Genomic DNA, 17,756 nt, shown 5'->3' on the forward strand with positions numbered 1-17,756 from the left:
AGATTGTTTCCAATCTTCCCATGTGCTCTACACTCTGATGAAGCGCAGGGGGTTGGAAATACAAAAGTGAGTGCAGGGGAGAATTGACCCCATTTTCACGAATGAAGGATGTCTCACCTTGTTTCACAACAAGGTGAGACATCCTTCATCAGATGTGATGCAGTCACCAGTGCTTTATGTTTGCCACTGCATTACGTTAATGCGACTGACAGAATCCCTCTATAATTTGGGTTTACTGCTGTCATTTGACAAGACCGGCACACTATAGCTAGCTTATATTGCTGTTGGTTTTTTCCCGCCTTTTTGCCTCGGTTTGCTTCGGCTAATGCAGTTTTAGTTCTAACAACAGAGGGACGAGTCGGATGACGACAAGAGAGGGGGAAAAAAGACTAGCTATCAACTTCTAATCTGTCCTGAAGCCTTCCCGGACACCGAGCCAGAACCTCTGATTAAAATGGCCTCCTCTGGTATCCGCGGGACAGATAGCGAGGGGTAATGAGAGGTTAGTTCAGCTGGAGGCTCTGTTGAGTGGGAACGGAGACCTAGCCGGGAACAGACCTCTGTTGTCGCTGCAACTTTTGGGAAAGGGACACAGACAGAGAACGAACAACTAATGAGCAAAGGGGCGTTGGAAGCTGAGGGAAAGAATGAGAGCAGGAGACACACTGTGAATGAGGCGCTCTTCCTTTACTACCAGTGAGGAGCGTTAAAGGTGTTATTCTGCTCGAGGAGAGTCAAACATTAAAGCTAGTTGCCGATTATTATTATTTCTTGTATTTTTGGGAAAATAACTTTGATAATCGCGCGTGTGTCTGTGTGAGGGTCGTGCATGCATGTGTATGTGTGTGGTGCGTGCCTGCGTGTGCAATGCTTATTCAGACTTCCACTGCTTTCTTTGCGACAAACTCTTTTTTGTTTTTCCTACCCAAAGTTAAGAGATATCAAGGAGGAGGAGAGCTGCTGCTAAAATAAGTAAAAAACAAGTCCTGAGCACCCAAGCATCCTTAAAATGTAGTGCTGCTTCTGACAAGTCCATCTTGATGACAAACAAGTGTGTGGTAAATAAGAGATGGAGAGAGAGAGAGAAGGTGAGAGGGAAAAAGAGCGAGACAGAGAGTGAGAGATAGGAATAAGTGGAGATAGCTAGGCAGCCCGCGGCTCACCAGCCCACTTCGGAGGGATTAACGATGTGAGGTCGGACCCCGGGCTTGTTTACACTCTGGACCACAGCTGTTACCTCTGCTCACATCCCCGACAATGGCCATGCCGCAGGACATGACTACATTACCCAGAATTCAACAAGAAAGAGGCGAATAAAACAAGGTAGAGTTAGAGTGAGGGCGAATCACAGACTTGACAAGTAATGTGCAGCGGAAACGGGAAGGAGAAAAGACAGTTTATGTGGATCCCTGGGCAGCTATTTAAAGAACGACAAAGCGTTTTTTTCTAAAAGGACATATATGGCTCTGATCTAGGACATGGCCGCTGGAATATATACTCCAGTAATCCATGGGGGGGCGGCCACTATCAGAGTTTAGCTTTAGGTGCCGTCTCACCTTGGAGAGTGAGAGTGAGAGTGTCATTCATCAGCAGTTCACATAGTGAGCAGTGTTAGCGTTAGCAGTGCGCAGTAAACCACACTAGCTTGCGGTTGGGGCCGCGTGCCAGCACCATATGCAGTGCAGTGTTGTAGGATGTTGGATTCTCTTATGGTGTCTGCGCATTGGTATCTGTTACCCCACTGAGCTGTTTTTAACCCAGCCCAGTTCTTTATTTAGTAACCCCCTCGGCTGTGAGTTTGTGACCCGTGGCCCGGCCCCGGGATTGGCTGGTTTCCGCGGAGCTATTCAGAACACGCAGGCGCTATCAGAGGCGCGCGGGGGTTATGCGGATGATGTCATGGCTCAGAGATCACACAGAACTGGAGAAGGCTTCGTACGGGGCCTACTGGGGTGTTGTGACATATCAACGGTTTGTTTCAGTAGTTGCGCTTTCAAAGACTCATACTTCTTGTTATTTGATTCAAAGTCTGCAGATTGCTTTTCAACTGATTCTCTTTCTAAAGTCGTGATATTGCCATTGGTTACCGGCGACAATTGGTAAACAAGAAGTTCTAAGATTCGGCTCAGCCCGCTAGAGTGCTAGCCATGTCCTCAATACCACTCGTAGCAACCCAGCTTTGATCAAACCTCCGGTTCAACGCTACACGTCAGTCCCTCCCACTCCTTCGCATTGGTCTTCTCCGGCCTGTCCCTAAAGGCCCAAAAGTCCATCAAAATAGAGACATAAATGTGATTAACTATACTAGGGACTGACTTGAGGACTTCCATGATTACAAATCTAGCTGAGTATGTTGGGACAGGAATGGTCTCATAGTAGTAACAAATAAATAAACAACAGAACTGGGCCAGCATCAACTGGACAGGGTCAGACCGTCCGCCCTCCTGAACCCACTCCGTTGTTGTTGCTGTTGTTGTTGTTGTTGTTGTTTTTGACTCAGCAAACATCGATCGCCGCGGCGATCGACTGAGTGTGACAGTCTGCCCCCGTTGGCCCCCCTGCTATGGCCTGAGGAGCACGCAGTGACCACGCAGTCTGTGTTCCCCCGCTCTCTAACGTCTGATCATCCGTTCGGCTCGACGTTCGTCCGCTTCTACTTCCGACACAGACTGCTGAATAGGAAGCCGCAGCTTCCCTGATGATAGGGACCACAAAGCGGCCACTTACCATGGCCATTGTCGTGCCTCTTTTGGGGCACTAAAAGTGAATCACTTCTTGCTTGGCCCATAATCGACCTACCCACAAAACTGAATGCAGATCCGTAGAGGAGGCCATAGGTGGGTGTGTTTGGATTGTGTTTGTCAGGGAGACTGTATAGCGATCATCTCTTTTTTGTTATCGGTGGAACGGCAATTACTCCTAGAATCAAAATGTAATAGTCCAGGGATCGTAGACCTTCTAAGAAGTCTGTGTGTGTTTGTGTTTGTGTGAGAACACTTTTTCTTTTCTATTACTATTATCTAATTTTCTACTTTTTAATTGCTAAATGTTCTTCCCTGTTGGGGGTCAGTATTCACTTGCTGTTGATGACAAAAGTGCATGGAAAACGAGTTCGCTAATGATCTTATTATGTCAGTCATACATGTTTTTTTCTTGTATTTCTACAAAGTTTAAATAACAAAGCTTGTTTCCCTAATTTGTTCTTAATACACCCATCAATAATCCTCCCAAGAGGAACAAAACGTTAATTAGAAGTGGATATCTATTTAACTTTTTTCCCCCATCAGTAATTTGTAAGCTTCACATATCCTTGAACTAATGGTATTTAAGAAAATCACAAACGAATCCCAATTATTTGTCTTGCTTATTAGACTCATGGAATGGGTTGGACAACTTCAAATTGTCTATGTGCCAGCAAAAGTCTAAAAACTATTATTACTAACCCTTAATATCAAGACCATAATGGAGCTAAATGTTTTGAATTCTCTTGAACCTTTGCTTCTAGACTGCAAACCAGTGATGTGACTGTTGCCTCGATTGCCTGACTGAAGCAAAAAGGACAACTTACACAGTATTTCATCACTGTTTCTACCTATTATCCGTCATTTTAAGTTCTTTATTAAGTCTTGTTTAAGAAGACGCTCATCTTTAGTTTGCCTTGTGGACCTTGTGATGACATGCGGTACGAAGCAGTGGAACTCAGCCAGGATTCTCTGCACAATTACCTCTCGTAACACCTCTCCCACCTCTCTCTAACCCTCTTTTCTCTAGATAGCTTATGAATGACAAAGGGCTTGATTCGGCATGTATCTAAAGGTCGGTTTTTCGTAGACTGTGGGCTTCCCCTAATACTTTTTGACTTTTTATCTCCTCCATTGGTCTCGGGAGAGAGGGGGAATGGGGAAGCTTTTTTTAGCCGATGAGCTCTGCGGAGTCTCTGGTGGCACATTAGCAAGGCTGGCCAGGATGGAGACCCACTGATGTGTCTCCCAGGATCTTGTTAGACGCTGACCTTCGGTGACCTGCCTAGACTTTTATCATGTGTCCTATTGAGCAAAAGAACAAACAATCCAACAAAACATTCAAAAAATAAATAAGCAGAAGAAAGTTTACCAACTGCCTATTTTTTTAAGAAGGGGACTCTCTTCTTTGATGAATAACAATTTGTTGGTACACAACAATTTGTCGGCACCGACACAGTTATATGGTGCCCACAATGACGCACGCAATAAATGAGAAAAGACAGGAAACTGTTGATTTTTTTTCAATTTGCAGTTAGCTATCTAAAATGAATTATTTTGCGGTAGGCTGCTTCAGATTCCCTTTGTTGCTGCAGTTTGCTACAATTGAAGTAATTGAAGTCAAATTTCTACCTTCAATCACAAATAAATGCAGACGCTCCCTGGTCGGTGAACGCACCGCTTGAGACGGATCCAATCGATCCCTCCAGGCTTGAATGCTCCGCTGACGTTCAGAAGCTGATTGGTTCTGATGGTAGGCCCTCCCTGGGCCAATGTCCCCCTGCTGAGCGAACCCAAAACTCCCCCATCTCCTCCTCCCCCCTTTTCTGCCCCCTACTCATCCTTATCCTCCCCCTGCCCCTGCTCTTCCTCCCCTCCTCTTCTTCATCCTCCTCCTCCCTTCCCTTCCTCATCCTCCTTCTTCCTCTCCCCCTGCTCTTCCTCCTCCCCTTTCCTCCTCTTCCTCTTCCTCCCCCCCTGCCCATTCTCTTCCTCCTCCCCCTTACTCCTCCTCCTCCCTCTCCTCTTCCTCTTCCTCCCCCCCCTGCCCCTTCTCTTCCTCCTCCCCCTTACTCCTCCTCCTCCCTCTCCTCCTCCTCTTCCTCCTCCTCCTCCACCCTCCCTCCAGTGAATCGATATGGCCGGGGACTGCACCTGAGTGGCCCAGCACCGCAGGCTGCGGCACCTGTTTGGGTGGCGTGATGAAGGGCTGTTGTCAGCCTCAGTGAGGGCTAACAGCCGTCACACGGGCATCTGGGGAGCCGGCTCCCACACGGCCGGCCTCTTAAACAAGCAATCCAGCCCCATTATACCTTGATGTGTGGGTGGATGAGTGGGTTAGTGTGGGTGGGAAGGGGGGAGATGAGTGGATGTGTGTGTGGTTGTACTGGGTAGTGTGTGTGTGTGTGTGTGTGTTAATGTGGTTGTACGGAGGGATTGTTTTTGTGTGTGTGTATGTGTGTGTGTGGCTGTTCACGGGCATTGTCTGTACGCATGAGTGTGGGGATGAGTGAGTGGATTTGTGCAATGAGTGAGAGGATGAGAAAGACGGAGTGATACAAACAGAGCAGTGTGTGTCAGTCTAAGGATTGTGTTAGTGCCCCAACAAGTCCAAAATCGCTTCTCCATGCAAGCTAATATGTTCCATTTGTAACCTGCAGTTACGATTGTTGCATTGTAAACACAACCTTAACACGCTAAATGCTCTGGCAGAGATGAAACACACTATTTATTTACGGTTGGAAAAAGGCTACCAGTAACATAGGCAAAGCAGAAACTGACAGAATGAGTGGGCAAGAGAAACTGCGATTATTTTATTATTTTGGTCAATACCTTTTGATTGTGACAGCCCCACTATTAAAATAGCACACACAAATACAAAAAACACCCCCACACACACATATAAACACACACAGACACACACACACACTAACACAAGTGTTGATCAGTGTTTCTCTGGGGAACACAGGTATCTGTCGCTCATTGGGGTGTCCGTAAAGCTGAGGTTCTGCAGCCCGTATGGGAGGACTGCTAGGGGGAAGACCCCTTAAAACCCCAAAGACGGTGGTCCGCCTGGTGGTCCGCCAGCATCGATCAGAGCACTGATCCATAAGTGTAGCTTGAAGATGTTCTCATTCAGAATAACCGTGGCCTCGAAGGGCGGGTCAGAAGCACAGCCGTTTACAAGGCTCTCTATACGATGGACAATTATCACAGAACTGCTGATCACCACCTCATGAATACTTGATGTAGTAACGTCTGACAATCACATTCATAGTAATCACACAATCTGATTTTACATAGCGCATGGTTTTTCTCCTGTTTTTATTATTTTAGGCCTTACAACCACAAATGATTGGTTAAAATTCAGGCTTGCCCAACTGTCAGTGGTATACTAATTATAAAGTGCAGTCCAACTACCAGAACAACGTGTGTGTTGAGTAAGTAAAACAAAGCACAACTAAATTGCTAGTAACAGCAGAAACCCCATGACCCCCTTTCGACAAAAAAGGTCATGTATGATCAATATTTTTGGAGTGGAAGTTTAAAGTTTCCTTCCATAGTATTGATTTTGCTTATTTCTATGGTAGTGTCGCAGTTCCTTGGGTAAAGGAACTGTAGAAATAAGCCCCGCCCACACAGTCAAATAACCATGACATCATGTGATCTTTTGACATTTTAGGCTGGGTGTTTGGTTCGGTAGTATGTTGTTTTCCTATATTTGCGATTTGGTTCGCCACTTTTATCCAAAGCATGAATGAGCGGGGGAGCAGACATTCTCAGCGTTGGTGGTCTCCGGTGGGAATTCAACCGCTAACCCCTGGCAACAGTTACCACGCCATGTTGGGCTAGACAGGATCACATGTTCTGTTATGTCAGTACTCGCCCACTTGCTTCTGTGAAGCACGCACACACACACACACACACACACACACACACACACACACGTAATCGATGCTCTGAGTCAGTAGAAGAACCCAATACATGAACCAATGCATAACACCGCTGTGCACATCGACAGATCACATCCACAGCAGAGGGGATTATTTCACTCACTGGGGATGTTCATCTCAGTGTATCTGATCAAACATAATCTCAAACCGACCCTTTCTTTGTCCATTTCCATTTACTCTTCGCCGTTCGATCGCTGTGGAAGCGTGTTCTATAGGAGTGCTCCTGTTTTTGTGTTTAAAACATCACACACTATGTTGGGTGTTGAAGTGGTTCAGCTGAACGACAACCAGCCAAAGGTACTGGGTTCGATCCCCCATGTCGGTAGCCTACATGTGGGCATCCTTGAGCAAGAAGACCTAGCCCTAATGCCTGCTCCTTAATGCCGTCAGTCACTCGGGATGAAAGTGACCACTGTATTAAAAGTAATAGCAGCAGCATTTAAGCATTTATAGTCAACCGACACTGAAGAAACCAAAAACAATCTGATTTATATTGACTCCAAGGCTTCCCACTGGGAGCAATTCTCCACATGATGCGCTTCACTGATCATTTATAGACCATAATTATCATTATCCTTCACAACTGTTACTGACAAGTTTTCTCTCTGGCAATCTCCAACTTTCCCCAGTCTTTCACTCGTCTTTGTAAAACAAATGTCAAAGCCAGATTAGGCCATTAAGTCTCCAAGTCATTGAAATGCAGTGTTTAATCTGCAAAAGCTTTTCCAGCATTCGGAAAACATAGATGTAAGTCAAAGTTACATTTTTGCAATTCATCTTAAACATGTAATAATTTATTAGCTAGCATGTTTACACTTCTCCCCTGGACGGATGAAATGGAAGTTGCCCAGAACATGCAGTGTATAGCGCTTCCAGTGTTTCTGCTTGACAGCTTCAGAGCAGTCCGGGATACGTCCATGTAATGGCTGGTACCATTAGCAGAGCTGGCAAGCTGTTAATGTGTGACCACCATTCCCTCAAACCCATTAACCCTCTCCCAGCTATTTGAACTTGGGCCTCATTTGAAGAGTAATCGTGTCAAGACAGGTCAAGCCATGTGCCTTTCTATTGGCCTTTTATCAGGCATGGGCTTAAAGGGATTTAAGGGTCATAGCCCTCCACTGCGGAAAGAGAAAAAAAGCGACAGACATTTATTTAAACATAAAGGTCACTCAAAAATGGGGAATAACCTTTTCATGCAATGAAATAATTATACTGGAGAGACAAGAGGAAGCGATTCCAGTTAGTAAGGTGGTTGTGGGGAGAATTTCGATTAGGGTAGGAAGAATGAATATGATTAAGTTGCTGTTGTGAAGCCCTTAATCACTCCACCTAGCAGAGAGCATCAGGGGCTGCAGAATGGGAAGCCTGAGACAAATGAGACACAAACAAAGGTGTATGCGTGACTTCCACTGGCCTATGGCGGCATTGACAGTTCAGATAAACATAAACCACACGCCCCGAGCATGTAGAGAAAAAAACTCAAAACAACTCAATCTGAACGACAACACTGGCAGCACCCCACCCAAAAACCCACTGGGAACAAAAATGAGAGAGAGAGAGAGAGAGAGGGAGATGAGAGAGAGAGAGAGAGAGAGAGAAGAGAGAGAGAGAGAGAGAGAGAGGGGGGGGAGGGAGAGAGGGAGAGAGAGGGAGAGAGGGAGGGGGGAGGAAAGAGAGAGAGAGAGAGAGAGAGAGAGAGGGGGGAGAGGGAGGGGGGGAGAGAGAGAGAGAGAGAGAGGAGGAGAGAAGGAGGGAGGTAGAGAGAGAGAGCCTTAGCTGATAGCCTGGCATCAGAAGCAGACAGAAGGTCTGTCCGAGATGGGTTTTGGAGAAGAGGATTCTAAGTGCCTTTCCCCATTAGTGGTTGCTTGTGTGTTTGTCTGCTTGTGTGTGCACTACCTGAGATGCTTTAAGTATTATGTGTCAGAATTCAAGAAATTTCACCCACAATGGAGACACACCCACACATACACACACAGTACATATATATGCAAGGTGGCACACACACATACACTCGCACACACACGCACGCACACACACACACACACACACACACACACACACACACACACACGCCCACACTCCCCCAAACACCGCATCAGACCATCCCTGTTGGGGCACATTTTGAAGTATGCTTATTTTGCAATCAGTCTTATTGCATTCTTCTCCTCTCCTTTCTTTATCCTGCGATCCCCTGGAGCAAATTTAAAACCACAAACCCTCTCTGTGTTCTCACACCCTCCACCCTTCTCCCTGCACCCCAGCCCCTGTATATCACAAAGAGTACATCACCGGCGTGATACATCCATCCTCTCGCTCTCTCTAACTCTCTCTAACTCTCTCTCTCACTCTCTCTCTCTCTTTTTCCTTTTGCTCCATTCTCTGGTGTTGCTCCACTCCCATGTATGGTTGTAGGTGCCTCTTCCCGTAGTGTATCTCTGTCTTCCTCCTTCTTTCTTTCTTTCTCTCTCTCTCTCTCCCTGTCTCTCTCTCTCTCTCTCTCTCTCTCTCTCTCTCTCCCTGTGTCTCTCTCTCTCTCTCTCTCTCTCTCTCTCTCTCCGCTGCTCGTTCCTAATCCCTGTCTGACTGCCAGAGGATGCCTCGAGGCGGTCTTTAAAAGAGAGTAAAATAATAGGATAGACATAAAACTATCTCTAACACAGCAAGGAGAATGCGGTTTCTAAACCCCTTATTTCACCTTCTTGTCTCGTCCATTGTCCATGAAATATCTCTAACTAATTACCTCATTAACAAACATTTAATAAGAGTGTCTTCAAATGCTAAATATTAGAAATGACAATGCTAATTAAAGAACCCAGGGAAATTGCTGATTATGTTCATGATTCGATATCTGAATACACTACAGACATCGGATCGGCGTGCTGAACTACATTTACATAACGCTTACAGTAAACGCTTTAGTACACTTTTACCCAGAACTTCTCATGAACTGACTCGTGAACTCTGTGACTTTCTATAATGCCTTTAGCTCGTCTTGTGTTTTTAACTCAGTTGAATTGAATCCGATGTTGAAGTTAGAATAGACTCTGTGGATCTCCACCATCACTGTGCTGCTGACCTGTAACAACCAGGCACCACCAACAGCGCTTCTCTCTGTCCGATAGGGCTGTTAATGAACTTGCTTTATCGCCCACCACTTTTCATCAGCTAGTTCGTTGCAATTTTGAAGCTACACCAATTTAAACGTTAGGCCTTGACTGTTCTCCGCCTCACTTGGGAATCGCTTTGGATGAAAGCGCCGGCTAAATGTAAATTTGTAAACATAGATGTTCGATTTCCCCCAGCGGAAGAAGCATATGCATCTCGCTATCCGTGAGTGATTCAATATGTAACCAAGGCCCAGCCTCTCTGCACTAATACTGGGGTGAGGGGCTCTGTGGGAAGAGAGGATGATGGCAAATCTCTGGGCCGGATGAAACTCCATACGAAGCCTGGCCTGGAGTGTTTACATTCCCTCAAAGCAATTTTGTCTGAATTGAATTTTATATTTTTTTTCACCCCCCCCCCCTCTAGTGAGCGATGTGCGGTATGCGGTATGCGGGCCGGTAATTGTTTTGATACATCCGCACCAATTTCCAGTGGAAACATGATGAAAGCGGAGGCTACAAAGTGGAGGGAGTATTGTTGGTTATTGCATTGCTCTCTCCTGATGGCTCCAACTTTTCAAAGTGCTTCGCCCGGATATTCAAGTCTCTTCTAAGTGACGAGGATTGGTGAAAGACTCGGGCATCTTGCAGTCACACCTTGTGTTCCTCACAGTTTCAAAATGGTGGTCATCTCTTGTTCGTCAGTGGTTGACATTTAAGCCTTTAAGACAATCAGGCCTTTAGACAATAAGGAGCCCAGGAAGTCTGTAGACCTTGTTGTTTAAATCCAAAACTAATTGGCTAGTAGTCAGATGAGACTTTCCTCCTGCCCATTTTGTTCTATTTGTGCATCCTACAAAATGACTAACAAATTTGCGATACATTTATTGCTAATCGGCTAGCATTACCACGAGAAACGTGTCGTAAGCACATCACATCTTCACTATATCGCCGTCATTCACCCACACACACACACGTACACCCTACACCTTTTAATTTCAGCCCCAGCAGCCGGTAAACCTGGCACTTCCAAAGCTGATAAAAATAAAAAAAAATTGTCGCTACCAAGGTATAAGCTCTGGGGTGTCGCATATCAGCCAAGCAGAACTTGTTTTCAATGACAAAACAACAACAAATACTGTGACACTATTTTCTGCATCGCTCAACTCCCGGATATTACATCCCAGTCTTCTGACTCGCTCGTGTCTCGGAGGAGAAGGGGAAATATGGCTTTTAAAGCCCCCGTCTTTGGTGCCTTATAAAGTATCGGCTGTTTATTTGGTAGATAACGGTTTTGCCCCGAAGGTCTCTTCATTTATATTTTATATATTCGTCAGTTTATATAACTAAGAGGATGGGCTCCCTATTTTCAAGAGCTGTCGGGGGGCAGAAGGGCTTTGGAGCTCTGCAAACAATGGCTACCCTGTGTTCATTACTGCCACGGAGCACTGAGAGAAAGACGACATTCTCAGACCCTCCGACAGAATCTGATTCTCCTCTGCTAATTTTTATATCACTGAGACCACAACGCTGAAAACACCCACCCACACACACACACACACACACACACACGCGCAAATACAAAGACGAACACCCACACACACACGCGTAGACACACACACAGAGCCACACACACATACCCACACACACACCCACACACACATACACACACATACTCACACACACACACACACGATTCCCTTTGAGTGGCGTGCCCAGTGCATTTGGCAGGCTTTCATTACGATTCAAATTGACAGGCCGTCAGTCTCGGGTAAGTGAGGGGGTACGGTGAAGGTGGGTGGTGAAGTTCGTGTGTGGGGGGGGGGGGGGGGCAGCGTGGGCGAGCTTCAACGTTAGGCATCCGCACAATCACACCTTTGGTACATTAGTTCCACCTCTGCTGAATATTTATAGAGCAGCCCCTGGAATGGAGGGGTCCTACGGCAGGTGATTTAGGGGAGAGGGGTGGTGGTGCTGTCTGGGCTGTCTGATTAACGCCTGAATGTGAGGAGCTTTATCTGGAGTCCGGCAGCCACCTAACCCACTGAATGTCAGTGCAATTAAAGGCACCTGGTGCGGGCGTGATAGGCCGGGGCTGCATCTGCTGATTGCAAACAGAGAGAGGGAAACACGGCGGCTCTCGCCCCGCTCTGGGCGAGGAACCGTAGCCAAAGAGCTGGCTTTTCATTCCCTAATCATCCCACTTTCCGTGGTGGAGGGGGAGGGGGTCCTTTTTTGTTCTGACTGTCTCCCCGGTCGTTCTCTATTTCCCATGAGGACAGATGAAATATGGCGGGTGAGGGAGAGAGAATGAGGGGGGGGGGGGGGGGGGGGGGGGAGAGAGGGAGGTGGGTGGAGAAACAAAGGGAGACTGTACTTTCTCTAAGATTTAGAAGCGACTGTTGAAAGGCCAGAGACAGAGAATGGATACAAAATGAGAAGCAGAGGGGGGGTGAAAAGTGCTGTGAAAAGTGCTGGACTCACCATCCCACTTAATCATAGCCTTGGTCCGTTGATTAGCATCTTTAACAAAATGTTCTGGGTTGCACTGTTTCAGGTTTTCCTCAAGAAAGCTTGGTCACTCTTTGGGTTAAAACACAGTAAGCTAGCCAGCTCTGTGGTTCAAAAAACAGCGAGCTAAAGCTATCTCTGTGGTTAAAAATGCAGCGAGCTAAAGCCAGCTCTGTGGTTTAAAACACAGCTAGCTAAAGCTAGCTCTGTGGTTTAAAACACAGCGAGCTAAAGCTAGCTCTGTGGTTTAAAACACAGCGAGCTAAAGCTAGCTTTATGATTTAAAACACAGCGAGCTAAAGCTAGCTCTGTGGTTTAAAACAAAGTTATCTAAAGCCAGCTCTTTTGTTAAAGGGGACATATCATACCACCAGGTGTGAGTGTGATTAGCCATTACAAGCAGGTTTGAAAATGTGCAGCATTGTGACATCACAGGTTGGCGTGTCCATCTATCCGTCACACATCTAGATGGACACGCCCACCTGTGATGTCACAATGCTGCACATTTTGAAAACGGCTTGTAATGGCTAATCACACTCACACCTGGTGGTATGATATGTCCCCTTTAAGCAAGAGCTGAGGCTGAACAGTAAAGATAGGACAGGAATGACATGAAACAAACCCAACTAGCCATCCCTCCCTCCCTCCTTCTCTCCCTTTATCCGTCTCTCCTTCCCACCCCAATTGCTCCCTCCCTCCCTCTGCTGTGTCATACTGCAACAAATCAGTTTGTTACTGTGGGATAAACCAGTTAAGCAAAGTAACCATTGTATAACTTGATTATTCCTATAATTGCTTTGCCGAAACCGTGTGGGGTCGCCGACGTTGTTCTCAGCGGGTAATATCCCCATTTATTACATCCCGGCAGAGCAGAGATTCCCTCCGCTGTGTGCCTGGCCCGCTTGTTTCAGTATTAACACAGCGCCTCTGCTAAAAGTTCAGCTAGCTGTGAGGATAATTTACTGAGGCCATGGAGTGATTTCATAACAATGTAATCCTTTTTGAAATGCTTCCTTTCAAAGGCGTCAACCTCGAAATTTATTTTAATTGATTCATTATACGAATTGAAAAGGCTTCCCTTTTTGTTTTTGCAAGAAGAGAATTGACAATGGGCCCCCCCCCCCCCCCGAAACGACTTTGTTGCTTTGTTGGGCATCAGATAAAAACAAAAGCAGCACAACATAAGCAGATCTTAATTGTTTGGGCAGCAGTTTAGGGTTTACTTGTGCTAAGGGACTTGAGTTGAACGGACGATTACGACAGATATTACCTTTCTCCGTCATTGTCCGCTACTAAAACAGAACAGAACAGCTTGGTTTTTCTGCTCCTCCGCTCTCATTTCAATTACCGTGTTCAATGTAACGGCGCGATGTATGTTCGTTTCGCACGTCCGTGCCGTGTTCTCTCTCTCATTCTCTGCTAGGAAAGACACTTTTCTTCTTTAACTCTGTGAGGTGTAACGTCACAACAGGATATCAGGTCGCTTGGGTGTTATTTTCTATTTCCTACGCTTTATCCAAAGAAATATTCAGCGAGCAGATTAGTTATCTTGCTCCAGGATGCCTACAGGGGCACTGCAGACATAGAGGCGTCCAAGCCATTACCTTTCTGCCAAGCTCACAAAAGATTGTTTTTTTGTCACAACTAGCCTTGATATAGATAATTGAGTCAGAGAGATGAAATTATCCATTCTACTCTTTTTTTTCCTTTCATTCAGCTCTAGCTTGTACCTGGACTCTAGCTTGCATAAAGACACATCTCTCTCTTTTCTCATCTTTTCACCACTTTGCACCCTTTCCTTCGTTCTCCTTGACTGTTGAGAAGTATCAAGTATTTCTTTACAACACAGCCACTAGAAAGCAGCTAGAAATCAACTGATGCCCACACACACTATGAGTTTTATCTTCGACACAAAACCTACCGTTTTTTAGTGCCCTGTGTGAGGCGAGCCAATGGCGTCTTAGCAGCGAAGTTACTGAATTACAGACTGACAAAGTGCCGGGCAGCCTGCTATTAAATATTGATGTGGTGAGGGGTGAAAAAAAAGAAACATGCTCCTTTCAGAGCTTTTACCAAGGACCCCAGACCGGGGACTCTAGCCCAAACTATCTATTAGCATCCATATAAAGTCCATCTCCATGGGCATTATGGGTAATCTCTGTGTAAGTGTGGCATCCCCCTCTGAACCGTTGGCTACTTCAGCCGTGCACATCTGTGCTCAATTAACGCAAATAGTTGGACCTTTAATGACGAGCTAATAAGCGGGTAGTAGCGTAATGACAGAGGAAGGCCAGGAGGGGGAGGAGGAAGAGGAGGAGGAGGAGGAAGAGAGTTTGAGTGTGGATCTGCAACTGTAGCTTGTTGGATCCCTCCAAACAGACATTGGAGGGAAAATCTGTTCACATTTTTTGATTAGAAAACTTTTTCACCATGTTTATCTATCTCACTTCCAGTGCGGATGTTCTGTTATTATTCATTTATTCACAAATCGTATTTTTACCATGGCAAAACTATTTCTCGGCGGCAGTAACACTTTATGATTCAGATTTGGAATCATACCATATACATCTACACATATGTAGTGTGATGGATATAGGGTGATGAATATATATATATATATATTGGAGCATTCAGTGGCAGGATAATCCTTCATTCTGAGTGGTCCAATTCAAGCTCGCTACTGGCCCCTAATCTCCCTGTGTGTGCGGAGCCGTGAGGCTGCTGAATACAGGCCCTTTCTAAAATGCAGACCTTTCTTTACTTTTAATGCAAAATGACCTGGAGGGATGCGTCCAATATGCATTCACTGAGCTGTTCTGTGGCAAAGAACGGAGTGCTCCTCAAAACCCAATGAACCTCAGCCCAAATCAAACCGCACCCGAGTCATAAAAATGCTAATCCACGTGTGTTTAAGCAGTCGCTTCAAGCAGTGTTTAGTGAGAGAGAGATTGTGTTTGTCTGTGTGTGTGTGTGTGTGTGTGTGTGTGTGTGTTTTTCATCATGTGCGTGCATGTCTTTCTTTGCCTGTGTGTGTGTGCTTGTCTTATCGTGTGTGTCCCTGCATGTCCCTGTTTGTCTTTGCCTGTGTGTGTGTGTGTGTCTTACAGAGTGTGTTTTTGTGTGTCTGTGCATGTTTGTCTTCTGGTGTGTTTGTTTGTGTGTGCGTATGAGTTTGCCTCAGTGTTTCGTTTTCTTTGTTTGAACGCACATGTATCTGCATATTTTCACCAGTTTGCCACATGCGTGCGCACAATGAATGTCTGTAGGCGTGTGTCCGTGCATGTGTGGATATCTCATCCTGCCGTGACCATGGGGTAATTGTATCTCCGGTGACAGAAACCCATATTGATAGATGGCGAAGCCACTGTGAATTTAGCAATAGCTTAGCCGTCGAAGGAATAATGTCTTTAATATGTTTTGGTTGAGAGGGGCTTTCTGGGATTCTATTGGTTTAGCAAAGTAGATTCAATGCTCTCTCAACACTTAAATGCCTCAGGTTTGTGATGTCATTCTGTCATAATTCCAACTGAACGTACATCCGGGCAGCCTGCAGTCACAGATTACACAGACACTTTTTGCTTAAATACATGAACCAGCAATCACACTTTCTTGTCTGTATGTAGAAAGTTTCTGCACATTAAAGTCTCCCATTTATCATTGTTATAATTGAATGACACCTCAGAGAAGTTGGCTAAGCCGTAAAGCTGCGTGTAAGTGTCAGTTGTTCAACGGTACCCATCTATTATAACTCTACAGCATTACAGAGCTGACGGAATGAATGATTTAATCCACAGCCAAACGATGCAACTTTTTGCAGTATTAAAGTACCGCTGCATACAGCAGCAAAAGGGTTCGATGGATGTGTTTGGTTGGTTGATGCCTGTGATTGGCTAATGAGTTTGATTGGTTAACGAACGTCCTGCTGTGATGTGTCTCCCCTACCAGATCCCTCTCTCCATGTGAGGCAGAAGACCCCCTCCACGGACCTCTGCTACAAGAGTGACATCAGCAGCCTGATGGTCTTCACCTCCCCGGATTCCTCGCTAGACAGAGGTAGGAAACCTTACATCCATCCGTCAAACTATATTTATATGACGCTTTTTGTACAAAAAGACAAAGAAAGGGGCTTCGCAAGGGGAAAGAGGGTTTTAAAGGGAAAAAATAAGACATCAAAATCGAAGAGGGATTGGGAATGCTCGATTTATGATGATGAACCTCCCGGCTATTGGGGGATGGGACCGGTTGAATTAAGAAGTACCAACCTTTTGGGAAATTAGCCGCTTCTGGTGGAAGTTGGGTCTGTGTGCCCGGGGTGATACATTAAGAGAGACACACACACAGTTTTACTTTGCCTTATCATAAATAATAAAAATCTCCTTGTAGCTGTTTACTGTCAATTTGCAATGAACATCTGTTCTATGTGAGGCAGGCCCAAATGCATTTACTTTATGGATCGTCCTTGATGAATACAGATGTGCTCGTAATGGAGAACTCCTCCATTGGAAATGTGAACGCAGATTTCATTTTGGCTCCATGAAAGCTTATAATGAAGCCATAAAAACACAATAATGGCCATCAATTTCATCTGTGTACAATATAATAGGAAGATAATCACTATAAACAGTGTGAGAGAAATCCAGCGGCCATCGAGTGCTCTGGTCTTATGCTGTAGTGCTTCAGACTCAACACCAGTGGAGGTTCCTGAGCTGACCACTAGAGGGTGCGAGGGGCGAGACTTAGGGTACGAGCACCACGAAATTCGTGCTGCAAAAAGAAAGGTCTTTTAGAGAAAACAGGTATAAAATCCTATGTTTTCGCTGGTTTTGGAACGTTCCTTCTGTCCCGCGATCTCAAGTTAATTTTTTGTAATTTAATTTGTGACAACGAAGGTACACCGGCAACGAGGTGTGTGTAGATCTGTGGAGCCAAAGAGAGGGTTAAGCTTTTCGGAAACGCATACGCTTGGTTTTATAAGCTGCAGAACATTTAGATTGCAGAACATTGGCAACAGTGCCACCCATGGAAGAAGGCCTTACCAGAAACAGTCGGGTATTCAATGGAAATATAAGAGGAATCACCTCAACAATACTTCTATTAATAAATGTTTTTGAATTTGAATAATGGATACTTGAAACAGTAAGCTTTTGCAAAACACATTTTAAAACCGGCTGTTGAAACTTTAGGTTGAAATAAAGAGATCTCGGCCCTCCTGAGACCACCGTAATTCGCACTCTGATCATCAAACTTGATTTATTGAATGCGGCTGAATGGCGACAATGGGAGGAGTGTTGAAGATCCGGTCATTTTGCAAGGCTCCCTTCCTCTGAGTTTGTGGTGTTAATGGCATGTATATTAAAACAATGTGGTTATGCTCCTCATGTTGGGTGGTCAGTTCAGAAGATCCCCTTCGTAGGTGGGATTCATGGTAGAAGTTGACGCTA

The sequence above is a fragment of the Pollachius pollachius genome (assembly GCF_949987615.1).
Source record: "Pollachius pollachius genome assembly, chromosome: 8".
Taxonomy (NCBI): domain Eukaryota; kingdom Metazoa; phylum Chordata; class Actinopteri; order Gadiformes; family Gadidae; genus Pollachius; species Pollachius pollachius.